General features: G+C 44.1%; 1 protein-coding gene across 4 annotated transcripts in view; it reads right to left on the bottom strand.

The window, feature by feature from the left end:
* CELSR2 (cadherin EGF LAG seven-pass G-type receptor 2) overlaps positions 1 to 15,550 on the bottom strand; it is a 112,102-nt gene that overhangs the window by 69,873 nt on the left and 26,679 nt on the right. The window lies entirely within an intron of this gene.

Below are 15,550 nucleotides of genomic sequence, written 5' to 3'. Positions count from 1 at the left end.
GGCACTCACCATTGCCAAAACAAAGAGCACAACACAGACTGCTCTGCTCCTTCTGCATAGGATAAGTCTCATGGCTTCAACCTGGCAACTCTGGTCCATCAAGGAATTGGCTCTACCCTCATCAGCAAGGAAGAGGAAGAGACCAATGTCTGGATGGCCACTGGAGACCAAGGGTGGACTTCAACATAGCGCTAAGGAGACTGCTCTGTTCTCAATGAAAGCATTTTTGCAATTTCTCCTTCCACAGCACACTGTTTGGGGGGGGGGTGTCTCCCATCCCCCTGGAGGCCATGGGGTGCTGCATAGGGGGAGGCTTTGAGGACCCTCCCAACTTTATGTTTCTATGATCCAATTTATGTTTCTATGATCCAATTTCGTTTTTTCTACACTGGTTTATAGTCTGTTTATTTCTGGGTGCAACCTAATGCGCTACGGGTTGTTGTGTTTGTTTGTTTGTTTGTTTTTAAAAAACACCAGTAAAGCCTTAAAGAGATCAAGATCAGGATATTTGAAAAGCCGTCTCCTTTCAGCTGTCCATTACATTCACCTGAACAGCGGCCTGGAGGAATATTTTGAGCCCCTTAAGGAATTCCAGGAGTGCCTGCATTTTCCTTTCTAGCTCTCACTACCTGATAACTACCAGTGTCAGATCAGGCACCTGTTAGCTACATTCAGGGGCATTTCAGGCATGGCCAAATCGCATGTATGCCATCTTGGGTTTTATCATGGAAGAAAAGCAGAATGTAAATATAATAAAAAAACAGTCTAGATTCTTAGGGCAGAAACAACATTTCAAAGAGACTCATGGAGTTTGCATATTTCTTTCTCCCCTCTTACAGAGGATGTCCAGTTACAATGCCACTGTCTGTTTCATTTATTTCTTATGTTTATGAGATGCCTCATAAAATAAATTATCTAGGTGTCACATAGCATAAAAAGGAAACACAATAAAAACATACTACAATAAAACCACAGACACAACCAGAGGGGGGAAATACAAATATAAAACCAGCCAGTATGTACTGTATATAAATATACAAAACCAGCATGATAGGATATACTATACAAGACAGAACTAAAACAGCCAACAAATAAATACACTAAAACCACCATCCATACTGTAAGGATGTAAATCCAGATCTTAAAAGACCCAGGAGAACAGAAAAGCCTTAGCTTTGTGCCAAAAGACAACAATGTGGGTGCCAGCCAGGCTTCCCAACAGAAAGCATCCCATCTGTGGGAGAACCACCACCAAAAAGCTCTCTTTTTGCGAGAGAATGAAGCAGAATCAGATGGTTTTTCCTGAGGTAATAGAGTCAACTGTTCTACTTCAGACTGCCATTGGGGGGGGGGGGAGACCTTGTAATATTGAATTGTTTCCCCATGTACCAAGTTTCTTGCAAATAAAAACCAAAGCTTCGAATCCCCTGCCAATAGTGGAAAACCACTACTATACCATCCCTGATAAGTTATTTTATTTTTTCAAGGAAAGCACTCAAAAATGTCAGGACTCCCTCAAGTCTGTTCCACCACCTCAGGACTCCTCCAGCTCATTATCACCTCATTTGGCTGCATGTGCAGACCAGGACCAAATATGATGTGTGATGTGATCCCATCACACTTTTGTGCTTCATCGTCAGCTGCTGGTAGTGGAAAGAGAGAAAGCAATGATGTAATGTCACACATAATGTTGTACCTGATCTTACAAGGGAGATTTCGCATCAGCTTCTACCCTCAGAGGCACTTCACCTGTTCCAAACAGGGAAGGTGACAAACAAGCTTTTACCCTGGGATTCTTCTGTAGGCACTGGAAGGTCACCAAATATCCAAAAACATCCAGGAAAAAGGGCTTTGCCCAAAAAGCAGAGCAGAATTTATTTTGAAGCGAGTTCCCAGATGCCCCAGGCAGCCATTCCTCTCAGGAGCATGGTGCGACATATTTTTACACAAATGAATACTTGTCTAAAATTATTAAAAATGTGGCACCATCTTTCTGAGAGGAATATTCGAGAAATGCTAATAGGCAGAAATGTGGGGGCCCACCTTTAGTCGTAGCGCAGCATGAAGCAACTCTCAGAAAACCAGCATTAAAAAATCAAAATACGCCAAATTATCCAAGAAGTCCTTTCTAATTATTGCAGTCAGTATTTACTATTTGCAACCGCACTGGGCTGAATGTAACAGTGCAGTAAATTATGTCTGCGAGCAGATATCGTCTCCCACTCCTCCCATCCCTTTAAAGACCCTCCTCGCTCCACAATTCCTGATGTTGTGACCTGCTTCCATTATCCAACTGCCATCTCATTAATGAAACTCCTCCTGCTAGAGGAGCAGAGGGCCCCCTACCCTCTGCAAAAGGTCAGAGTCATTAACAGGACACTGAGGTGAGGAGCAGAGGTTTTCTCTCAGAGCTTCTCTGCCAAGAAGAAAGATCTAGGCATGATTTCCCCATTTATGGCTAGAACCTTCTTAACTTGTCCTGAAAGATTTGCTTTTAAAGTCAAGTCAAGTTACAGACCCACCTGTGGATCAGAAATGGCCTTGGCCATGCATCTGCATAAATTTTTACTGGGTGGATAGAGTAAGGGTTTATCCACACTTCCTCTTTCCCCTGGGGAAAACCACTCTTTAGCGCTCAATCGGAGCAAACAGTAATCGGGTTTTCTGTGGATTGCTGTTTGTTCCGATTTAGAGCTAAAGAATGGTTCTCCCTGCGAAAGGAGAGGGGCAAGGGAGAAATCACTTGGCCCCATGCTTTCTAGCCACAGGGCGAGTGGAAGTGTGGAATAGCCCCAAATCTTTCTCCTGAACCTATTGGCTGCATTTACATCTATCAATCATAGTCTCCTTCTGAGCCAACTGTCAGTGATGGATATTGGGGCCACTGCTTGGCCTGCCCAGTAGTGAGATGGCACAAAACAGTGCTGGGGGTTTACTGCCCCACCTTGCAGGAGATGCCTGTGGAGTGCCACATGGTGCCATATCATCCCCCATATTTTTTGTTTACATAAGATCCATAGAGGAGATTATTTCAAGGGTTTGGTGAAGGAATGCTGATGATACTGACTCAGCCAGTGCTTTTTTTCTGGGGGGACGCATACTCCTAAACATTTTTCGAATCTTTGTACTTTTGTCCATTTACTGTATTTATTTTTCCCAATTTGAACTATAAAATGGTGATTTTCTTGAGTCAAAATGACAGTACCCCTAAACATTTTTAAGGAAAAAAAGCACTGGAATCAGCTATGGAATGGTGCTCAGAAGCAACAGGGTGCTGGATGCAGGCAGCTAAATTGAAACTCATTCCCAACAAGACAGAGCGGCTGGTAGGTGGTCCAGTCTAGGAACCTATTCAACCTATTCTGAACAGGTTCACATTCTCCTCTTGTAGGATTGGGTTTGCATATTTGAATCTCTAATACTAGGTGTATCGAACAGGATACTAATAAAAAGATCCACTAACTCTTAGGAATACAAAAGGATATAAATGGATGAGCATTGTAAGATAATCACAGCAAGCTCTGCCTGCACAGACAAAATACTACAGTAAAATATAGTAAAGGTTTTCTTATCCTTCTACGAGCGGGACATGGCTATATCATCCCTCTACTAATGTTTTGTCCTTCTGTGTTCCAGATCCATCTCTAGTGTGAATGAAATCCATATCCCTCCAGTGTGCCTAAATAGAAGGGAGTTTGCTGTACTACAGCAGAAAAAGTGGGTTTGCATCTGGGAAATCAAAGGTAGCATTTTGGTACTGATGAGGCTCAATAAAGCACGCAGAAGGGGCCAATGAAAAGCGAGGCATTGAAAATGATGCATCCTTCATAAGAGTGGAACAGGTAGCCCAGAGCAAACAAAACGGCAGGAAGGATGATCCTTGTTTCTGTCCCTCCAGTGCTTGGCTCAAGCAAAGGGAAACAAAGGGAGGGGAGGAAAAACAAATGAGCTGCCTGGTCAGGAAGCAGGGGAGGAAACTCAGGCCATCCTGTTGTTAGCCAAAGGGCTGGAGCCACCTGGCAACCACAACTGGGAACTGAAGGTGTTCTGTGATACTGCGCTGAACTGGCAAGTCACCAGGTAACAGCACTGCACACACAGAGGTACAACACCACCCTAACCACACACATATAGCTGGGGCCTTTCTCTTTTTTTGCTTATGCAATTTTGTAAAGTGCTAAGCACATAGATGACGTTGGGGGGGGGGAATAAAACACAAAATAATTATAACAACAATAGCAATGACTACCCACTATCAAATCAAAGACATGGTGAGTACAAGATGGCATAAAGCTGTTTCTCCAGAAGATATACAATTTCAGGACTATCAATTCCCATGCCCAATTAAGCAGTAATGAATGCAACGTCTCCCCTCTCTCACACATACAGATGCCATGGGTGTGGGGGGGGGGGATGTCTCCCATCTCATCTGTTCAATCCATTCCACCTCCTAGCATATGAAACCAAAAGCAAAGATCGCTGGAGACCAGCTGCTTGCCAGAAACAAGGAGAGGAAATGCCCAGGTAAAACCAGGTAGCTACCACTGCTTCCTGCCCTGCAGCAGGTGAGAGAAAAATCAGGGTATTGGCCTAGACCATAGTAGAAAGGCTTCTCCCTCCCTTCTCACTTTCAAAGCAGGATGCAATTGGTCTGTCCAGCCCTCCAGTTTAATCAAATACTGTCAATAATTAACTGCTTTAATCTCAGCTATGGCAGGAATCCACTGGTTGAGTAGATGCCAGGAGCTATAACTATCCCTGGAAACCTGCCTCCCCTGCACACACACTGAAGAATTCCCTTGGGAAAGTGTCTCAACCCCCATCCAGTTTCGATTAGAGACACTTCAGTTGTATTTCAGATTTTACTGCGCATGGCACAAAGTGAAGAGGAGCCCAGAGCAGCAGCTCTCAAAGCCTGGACTAGAAATATAGTGAAGCTGCGGCAGAATGGTGCTGTGGGAAGGGAAACAGTCTCTGCACTGAGCATTCTTTGCAGCGAGTGCTCATGATGTGGGTTTTTTAGATCCAAGAAAATATCCACACCTGAGGCACTTTTGCAGCACAATTCCATACATGTTTACTCAGAGGTCCCACTGAGCTCAATAAGACTTGCTCCCAAGTGTCTCACTACAGCACTGTAGCCTGGGGTTAAGATGCTGATCCCATTTCCAGTAGGGTGGTCAGAAGGTAGATTGGGATCTACTGGTAGATGTCTGGGCGATTTGCAGTGGATCAACAAGGACTTCCAGCTCTCAGGAGGAATAACAAAATGACTTTTCCCATCTTAATTACACTGCTGAAATGAAGAAAGAGAATCAGGGATGGACTTTTGTGTGAAAGGACTATGGGATCAGTCCAGCTCTGGTATTGAAAACCAATTCCTAGCACCTCATTTCGTTTTTTCTAATTTCTATTTTTGGGGTTTTCTAATTCTAAGTGTTGCACCTGGCTCTGGTTGGTAGATCTTTGGGTTAGAGGAAAACCAGGCAAGCCTGAGGTTTGCCCACCTCTTGCCTAAACTTCTGATCCACAGATGAAAATAATACTACTGCTTTACCTTCGAGGGAAGAAGACCAAGGGTCTTGGAGCCAGAACGTCTGGAAAGGAGGAGAAAGAGAACTTTTTCTGTTAAAAAATGTTTCCAACAAGGAAATGAAGATCCGCAGAACTAAAAGAATCCAGCTATTTAGTCCAAGAGAAAAGATGGAAGAATCTGTCAAGGCAGAAGCTTCAGAATCCTGCCGGCTGGCAGCCTCTACCTGGCAACTGCTTAATGCCATCCATCAAATGACTCTTAAGGCTGCTGAGGCCCATTCCACCAGCTTCTGCCTTACAAACTGAATGTGGATGAAACCCTGCAATTATTTAGCTACATGCTGCTAACAAAATTCCAGGAGGGAAGGGGGTGGAGGGGCAAACAATGTGTGGCAGAAGCAAACACGTGTGTATAAACCAAGGTCTGACAAGGTTAAGATTAACAAGGTTTTCAAGAACCATATTGTCAGAAAAGCAGTGTTTAATGTCTGGACAAAATATAAAGACTTATTGGAAAATAAAACTCCAAGGTGGCTTTCACCATTGGAAGCTAAGGCCCGAAAAAGACCCAATATGGAGGCCAATTGGCCAAAGTATTGGGAAATATTAGAAAAAGATGGAGACAATTGGAAACTGCAGAGTATGGAGAAAATGAGAGATAAAGTGCGAGATTGGTTACATTATGCTCAGATTAAGGAAGTTTTTAAACTTGACAAAAAGTTAGGGTTCCAGGTGGAAAAATCGAAGTTGGAAACGGAATTGTTAGAGCCTAAGACTAAGGTACTTTCAAGAATGTACAACTTGCTGTTAAAGTGGAACACACAAGATGAAACGGTAAAGTCGGCTATGATAAGGTGGGCACAGGACATTGGGCATAATATCATGTTTGAGGACTGGGAAAGGTTATGGACTACTGGGTTGAATTTCACTGCATGTAATGTTTTGAAAGAAAATGTAATGAAAATGATATACAGATGGTATATGACCCCAGTCAAACTTGCAAAAATATACCACCTGTCTGATAATAAGTGTTGGAAATGTAAAGAAAGTGAAGGAACATTCTTTCACCTCTGGTGGACTTGCCCTAAAGTGAAGGCTTTCTGGGAAATGATATATAATGAACTGAAAAAGGTATTTAAGTATACCTTCACTAAGAAACCAGAGGCCTTCCTTCTGAGTATTGTCGGCCAAGGGGTGGTAAAGAAGGACCGAACATTTTTCATGTACACAACAACAGCAGCAAGGATACTTCTCGCGAAGCATTGGAAAACTCAAGATCTACCCACACTGGAAGAATGGCAGATGCAACTGATGGACTATATGCAACTAGCTGAGATGACCAGCAGAATCCGAGACCTGGGAGAGGAGACGGTGGAAGAGGACTGGAAAAATTTTAAGAATTATTTGCAAAAACATTGTAAGCTTTATGAATGTTAAACAGGATGCTTGACTATAAACAATTTGGCACCATTAAATTAGATGAAGTGAAGTAAGAAGATAAGTTAAAATGTAAGATAACTATTTGGCTTAACTTAATTTGTTATGGAGTATAACCAAGGTTTTTTAAAATTTGAGATATAACATTGAAAACTAGGCAGTAAGGATGGAAGTAAGGAGATAATTTGTTGGACTAACTTTTAAACTGGAAAATAGGGGAGGGAGACGTGAGGAGGTCCCAAGAAGAGAAGAAAATATGTTATGTTATGTTACAATTTTGTTGGATTGCTATATTGTTAATTCAAAAATCTTAATAAATATTTAAAAAATAATAATAATAAACCAAGGTCTGCCACAATTGCATAGAATGAAGGTTAAAGGGTCTCATTTTAATACGGAAGTGGGTGGGGTGAGGGGCATCAAACTCCCCCAGGCCGTGTCTTGATAGCCAGGCTCTGATACTGGAAATGAGCCCAGCCGTCAGAAGCAGAAGCAAGCTGCAGAGGGTTCTGCACTCATTCGTGTGCCCTTTTTGCTGGGGACAGGGGACACACAGACATCCCGGCTTCTCCTTGTGGCAAATCAAGGTTTAAACACAGAGCTCTGCCACTGAAGCTGCAGAAGTCAGGAAGAACCATCTACGAGAGATAAGCCTGTTTTTCGTTACACACCCATATGTGTTGCAAAGTGCCAACTGATGAGGCTGTCCTTCTTGAATGCTTTCGTGCATTTCGGAAGTGGCATCGTCTCTCATCTCTGATTTCCTGCTGAAATTCATGTGTTCCTGTCTGTCTCAAAACTGATTCAATTTCCTCTGTGGGAACTAACCTCCAGATGGTTGCTGCTTGTAGCACTGTAATCTGGGGAGGGGAGTTAGGGGATTTGGAGTTTAGAAACTTTTAAAATCTGTTTTGGAAGACAACGAAGGATGTCGCACAAGCCTCCTTAGGCATGGGGTTCTCTACAGAGGAAGGGCATTAGTAATCCAGTTCACCCACAGGTTAGGCTGAGAGGGAGTGACTGGCCCAAAATCATCCAGTGGCTTCATGGCTGAGTGGCGCTTTGAACTCTAGTCTCCAAGCACTATGCCACACTGACGCCTTGAAACCATGGAGAGCTGCCACATGGCAAGGGAGACAGTAACTGGCTGGTAAGGCAGTTCCAAACAGTTCTGTAAAGCTTTATAATCCAGGAAAGGTCCAAGTTTCTATCTGTTGCACAATACCTTCCTGCATCTGAAGAAATGGGCTCTAGCCCAGGAAAGTTTATAATACAATAAATCTGTTAGTCTTAAAGGTGTCACAAGACTCTTTGTTTTCACTGAGACAGACAACATGGCTGCTGCCCTGGACCTTAGGATATCTATATATCCATCTGTCTATGCCCTTCTTACACTAATATTGCTTCTCTTGAGTCAGCTACTGGAATGATATCAAGGCACTTCCAAACAAAATTGGAATGAATATGTACTACTCGCTCTCTTCCACCCCAAACCTCTCCTAATCTTGGTACTGCACTCTAGTTAACTGTCAATTCTGTAATGTTTCCTTCCTGATTTTAGGCTTCTGGAGATGTGACTATCAGGGATGGGTGCTGTTGTTTTTTAAAGGATATTTGTCATAATCATGACAGTTGAAGGCACTTCAAAATGTCAAAAGCAAAAGGAAAATTAAAAGACACTAACAAGCTTGCATGACAAAAATGAAAAGATATATTTGTAGGAGTGGGGTGGGATAAGATGTCAGAATGGGCTAGAACTGTGGGTCACTAGGATTAACAAGCCCAATGCTGAGAGGGCCCTGGGCTGTTAAGAGTCTAGTCTAGATTCAGCATTATGATAAGATGCATCTGAACAGCTGCCTGGGGCAGCACTTTGCAGGGACAGCGCTCAGTAAGTCATACATTATATACAAAGAAATACATTTGCATCTGGGCAGTGGGGGGGGGGAATCACAGCTTGGAATTCACAGAAATGCTGAGGAATGGGCGAGCGAGGGAGCAAAGGCTCTCCAGCAGAAAGCCAGCAAAGTGAAGGAACTCACTTGGCACACAATGGCAAGCCATGGCAAGGACCTACAGGTCATGGTGTATGGAGGAAAGAGGGATTAAATATTTTGTCTAGGACACCGCATTGGAAAGTGAGCACTGATCAATTCAAATAAGGTGACACCCCCCCCCCCCCAAGAGTAAAGAACTGCTGTGTTCTTCCTATCTATGAACACATCTTTGATTGATTGATTGATTGATTGATTGATTGATTCAGGAGTCTTTCCTTGAATCCGATAAAAGGAATAGAACCCGTGGCAGACGTGGGATCTGTGCCCCTCCACAGCTTGCAGAACTCCATCAGCCCCAGCCAACATGGCCAATGGTCAGAAATGATGGGGGTCGTCATTCAAGAACATCTGGAGAGCCACAGGTTGCCCACTCCTGCTCTAAAGCAAGATTAATCCCTCTCGCCCATCCTTAGATGACACTGGAATATAGTCATTTTCAATGACCAACCCTCAAACTGCCTCATCCTAGACCTGGTGCATGGCTGTTCTGTACTTTGGTTCTGTTTGCTCCGTGCATAGGGCCACAGCCTTCCTCTCTGGAAGCAATGCTTTGTGCCGGCAGCACCTGAATCTCTGCCCCCCTCACCTTGCAACTGTATACACATGACCAACACCCCAGTAATAAGAGAACACCACCAGGGAATTTTGGTTGGTGCATAAATACTTAACAGTGTAATGACTATGCTGAGTCAACTGGAGTTAATTATAATAATAACTACAACACCAACAGTAATTAAGCTCTATTTCCCTCTGAAAACAGCCTCCTTGTGGTGTTTAGTGAATATTCCTGCTAAGCAGATAAGGAGTCTATTTCCCATCCAGTTCAGAAAATGTACAACTGGGCGGAAATGAGAAACTCCCCTCATTCTCCAGCAACTCCTAGATTGCCTATTTCACAACCTACACTGGAAAGCCAGATTGCATCCTTTTCAGTGAAATGGGTGATTTCCTTGGCCTCCTGGGGCATACAAAAAAGCAGTAGTTTGGATTGGGGTCCAGAACCTATGGCACTCCAAATGGTGTTAGCATCCAACTCCCATCATCCCTGACCATTGGCCATGCAGGCTGGGGTTGATGGGAGTTGGATGCTAACACCATTTGGAGTGCCGTAGGTTCCCTACCCCTGCCCTAGATCCTCAAGAAGAATGGTTTTTGTGGTTGCTTAATGCTAACTATGCACTTGAGTGCTCCTGGGAGCTCCCTGCCTCACAGACAACCCCTTCCTCTATACACAGGAGGCTCTATAATGCCCTCCCTACTGATGTGTGGGGTGGCTTTATCTATCCTATGTGTGGCCTGATCAACCATGGATGATTTATGGTAGTTCTTAAACTCTCCAGAGATTTCTTCTTGGCTTATATCCTCATCTAAACAAGACTTAAGAATTGTTAGGCAGACAAGAATTAATACAACACTATCCGTTTCCTGGAGTTTTTGTGCTTCAATTCCTTCAACTGCAGGCAGGCCATCCAGAGAGACAGTCCCAAGATACTTCCTAAGATCTACATGACAGCTAATCAAACTACCTAGCATAAGGCATCTATGACCTCCAAGGACAGATTTCCACTTGGATGCAAAAATGAGCTTTCTGCTTTCCTCACCCTAGGAATATCTCAAAACAGCCTCACGGCAAACCACTCTGAGCCACTGTCCCCTCACAGTTGCCCGAACATGGGAGGACTCTTCTGCTGACAGTCCACAATATTGGCCTTCGCTGAATTGTCATGTAAACTGAGACCCTCCTGTCAGAGAACAAAGGTGAAGTTGAATTCTCTCCCACTACGCTTCTTCCCGCAGCCCGCCCACCTTCCAGGAAAAGATGGCTGCTTCACCATAGCTTCAGGGTCTCCATGGCAACAACTACTAAACAAAGCATCTAGAGGGGCTGGACTTTTTCCTTGAGACACAGAAAGGGAAAGAGGCAGACTTGGCAATGCTACACTCAGCACCTCCCCTGACAAAGATGATGTTCCCAGCTCAGAGAGGGCAAGGGACACTGCAGCCTACCTGTCAGCTGACAACAGGGCTACGTAAGAGCTTCCTCTTCTTTTTAAAATTGCATTTTGTGACTGAGCAAACGAATAAATAGCAAACACGGTGACAGTAATAATGAAAACAGGGAAGGCTCTTGTGACACCTTAAGGACTAGTGATTTTATTATGGCTTAAATTTTCATGGAATACATCATCAGATGCATGCACTGAGGTTCTCAGTTCAGGTATATACATGGTTCAGCTGGGCTGGAGAGGGCGGGGGGAATGTAAACAGTGAGGTCAGGGGGAAATAAAAGACAGGAAAGTACAGAGTGTGATAATTACATAATTCACAAAAAAAAACCAGGCATCCTGGAACTGGTAAGCCAATTAACACATATAATGTGCAAAAAAGAGCATTTGTCTCAGTTCAGTCCACAAGTGCTCTCACACTGAACCTCTTCATGTATTGCAATTCAGCCCTTTCACATTATATATCTGACAACTAAGGCTTTTGTCTAACGCAACACTAAATAACCGTCCCATCAGTGGAAGGGTGTCCACTTGTGCAACGAGATTCCCAGCCCCTTCCTCTTGCACACCCCTTAAATTTGCTCCAGGGGTTCCCAAAATCCTCCAGAGCCAATTTGAAGAAGGCAAAAGGCATGCATAGCGAGAGGAGAAAAAGTCCCGTGGCACAAATGGAAATCATTGGACCAACAGAACCGTTACTTAATGCAGTGTTTCCCAACCGGTGTTCCGCGGCACACTAGTGTGCCGCCGGACGTTGCCTAGTGTGCCGTGGGAGGGAGGCGGGCGAGTCGGGCTAATCCTCCGACGAGCTCCACCTCCAGACCCATTGCTCAAATCCTTTAACCCAGGAGGGCGGGGAGGGGGGGAGAAAGAGAAAAAAGAAAGGGTGGGAAAAAAGAAGGGGAAGAGAAAATATTTTTTTAAAAAAAGGAAAGAGGGGGGGGAAAGCGAGGGATGGAGGAAGGGGAATAAACAGAAGGGGAGGACAATGAAGAGGGGCGGGGCTTGGCAGGCAGCAGATAACTGGGGAGGGGGGCGCGGCTGGCGGCGGCTCAAGGCAGGAAGGGAGGAGCTGCCTCGCGGAGAGTCTTGGGCTGCAGAGATTTCCCGTTCAGGAGCGCGGGAGGCCACGCCGTGGATGGGAATCTCCTCCTCCTCTTCCTCCTCCTCCTCCAGGAGAGAGGGTGGTCCGCCCCACCAAGTCGGGCGTGCTCAAGCGTGGGAGCCTATAGTTAGAGCTCAGCTCCTTTTCTTGCCTTCCCCGCCCCCCCACGGAGCACATTTTCCTCGCCCCCCCAACCCCCGCATGTAGAATAGAAGCCCTCCAGCCTCCACGGTGCACAAACTCTCCCCTCTGCAACGAAGCGCTTTGTTGCATATCTTTGGTGAGGTTTTTAGGCAGTCTTGGTGCACCTTAAATCAGCGCTAATTGCGCCTGGATGCAGTATTTACTTCCGAGTAGGCCCCCTTCCCCCCCCCCGTAGCACCTGACGTTGCTATTCGTATCATCAGGTTTGTTTGTTGATAATTTAATTGTTTTAAAAGCATCATGCTAAAGAGCTCTCTCCCACCCCCAGACCCTTGGGCAAAACAGAAACACACACATACACAAACACAGAGATTGAGCCCTGCAGGTTTTATGAAATGAATGGATTCTGAATGCCTGATTCAGTGGCTTGTCCGCCTTAGGCTGCTGGGCCAGACACCTGTTACACGGTGCAGTCCGTAAGCTGTGAGCGCTGCTACCTGCCGCCGAGACCACGTAACGACAGTCTTGAAAGACCTACATTGGCTCCCAGTACCTTTCCGAGCACAATTCAAAGTGTTGGTGCTGACCTTTAAAGCCCTAAGCGGTTTCGGTCCAGTATACCTGAAGTAGCGTCTCCGCCACCATCGTTCAGCCCAGACACTGAGATCCAGTGCCAAGGGCCTTCTGGCAATTCCCTCACTGTGAAAAGTGAGGTTACAGGGAACCAGGCAGAGGGCCTTCTCAGTAGTGGCGCAAGCCCTGTGGAATGCCCTCCCATCAGACATCAAAGAGATAACCATTACCTTCTATGCTGTTACTATTTTTTTATTTTTTTTTTACATAAGTAAAAAGTGACCTTTCCCCATCTGGCATGGTGGTGTGCCTCGAGATTTTTTTCATGAAACAAGTGTGCCTTTGCCCAAAAAAGGTTGGGAAACACTGACTTAATGCTGCACTGGATAATACAAAAGGATCTCACTCCACGCATCTGAAGAAGTGAACTGTAGTCCACAAAAGCTGCTGACATATTTGTTGTTTTTGCTGCAAGAGACCAACACAGCTACCCCTCTAGAAACATTACTGAAAATACAAAACAACATACGTTATTTGTATCAATTACTGCAATACCCAATGTTCTTTCTTCTTTGCAGTATGCTTGGTAGTCCAGTTATTTGGCTATTCTCATGCTGCTGCTTCCATTGAGGAGAATGGGTCAGTCCTGGGAAGCTGGGGGTTGAAGTGCATAGAATAGTGACCTAGCAAAGGGTGGTGTTGTGATTTAGTGTGTTGGAATTTGGCTGGGAGACCTGGTTTCATACCTCCAATCAGCCATGTGGCATGTCTGCAATCCTATGCACAGTGAACCTGGAATAAGCACCACTGAACACTTCTAGTTGCACAAGTTAAATTTGTACACTGAGCTGTAACAAAAGATCTGCAGCTGGCTCAAATACAGCCTTCGGCTTTCAATTAGAAATGCAAACAAGCTTTCAAAGAAAAAATTAAACTGCTAGCATGAAGTAGGAAAGAAGTATGCAGCATCTGTCTGATTATTTTCATCATTCTCCAACTTCCTCTATGACAGAGCCTATGCTAAACTGTCACAAACAACAGCAAAACTTGAAAGCCTCATTATCACCTCAGTTGCTTCCCAGAGCCAGGAGGACCTATGAATTACCCTGGCAGATGAGAAAAGTCCCAGAGCTGCACATTCTTGCCCGTCTCTTGCCTGCATTCCCGCTACACTACACCATGAACTATTACTTCTCTTCCATTATAAGCATAGCTGTCAACTTTTCCCTTTTCTTGCAAGGAATCCTATTCGGAATAAGGGAATTTCCCTTTAAAAAGGGAAAACATTGACAGCTATGATTATAAGCATTGTTTTAAGAAGCTAGTTGTCATCTTCAAGAATAAGAAGAAAAAAAGAGACAATGTGATGTCTTTCGCCAGACTGACTTCTGGTAGCAAACTTTCTTTGCTATCAAGCAGAATGAACAGGTTGCTGGTCCTCAGCTTAAGTAAAATAACACATCAGTTATTTAAGCTACAAAAACACAGCAGCCTAATCACAAGTTATTTAACTCTTCAGATCCAATGCACACTATTATGTGTCTAAGAGTGCAATCCTATGTATGTTATCTCAAAAGCAAGGCTAGCTGTGTTTAATGGGACTTATTCTAACTCAATGATGTTACTCTGAAGACTAATGAGGATCATTGAATTGCCACTCTTAACTACTTTGTCTCAAGTCATTACACCCTGCCTAGGACTGTAAAAGCTTCAGCTCTATAAACCAGAGGTGACTACTCTATCAGACACAGAGCTATTGTTGGACTCCAATTCCCATAATTCCTGACAACTGGCAATGCTGGTTGGGGCCGATGAGATTTGGAGTCTAACAATATATGGAGGGTCAGTGGCTCTCCAGTACAAACTTAAGGAACATTTCCTATTTGATAAATGCAAGGAATCCAATTCAAAAACATATCCATGAGATCAGAGACAAATGGGAGAAAATGAAGAGAGGCAAAGTGATGACAGCAAGTCAAAGGCAATTGGCTCCTTAAAACCTTGATGCAAAACAGAAGACAGCAATGTGTTTGATGGAATTAATGCATTTAGAACTTACTGGGAGCTCTTAATTCACACCAGCGTTTATCTTAGTGCTATTCAGATGCACCAGAAGTATTTTCTGAGCCCATCTGACAAGTATGAGCCACTGAAAGTATCTCATGACTAGTAGCCAGTAGTTTCCTTTTGTTTGCCCTGGATTTTCCAACTTTCAGTATCACTAGATGCCCCTGGGTCCTAGTATTATGACAGAGACAGAGAGAGAGAGAGATCTATTTTCTTTACATCATGTATAATTTTAAACACCTCTATCATGTCCCTCCTTGCTCAGTCTTTTTCTAAAACTTCACTTGCCCAGAGGAAGGGTAGCAAACATGGTGCTGAAACACAACTTCCATCAGCCTCAACCAAATGGCCAATGATCAGAGATGATGGCAGTTGTAGTTCCCTATCCCTGTTCAAGGTGATGGGTCCCATGCATTCATACTTTATGTTCCATGATACTCCTCACTATTTACCGGTAAGTTGCTGGAACAAACCTCGGAAATGTATCAGAGTTAGAACTAGCTAAAAATTGCCATTTAATTTCTTTTTATGCAATTGCTGATCTGCCTTGAATCAATTAATAAATATCTTGAATTCCAAACCTGAAATGGATGAAAGAGCTTTGCCTGCACACAGTCTCCCCTGTG

Source organism: Podarcis melisellensis, assembly GCF_964234715.1.
Source record: "Podarcis melisellensis genome assembly, chromosome: 6".
Lineage (NCBI taxonomy): Eukaryota > Metazoa > Chordata > Lepidosauria > Squamata > Lacertidae > Podarcis > Podarcis melisellensis.
This window is presented reverse-complemented; position numbering and strand designations above follow the sequence as displayed.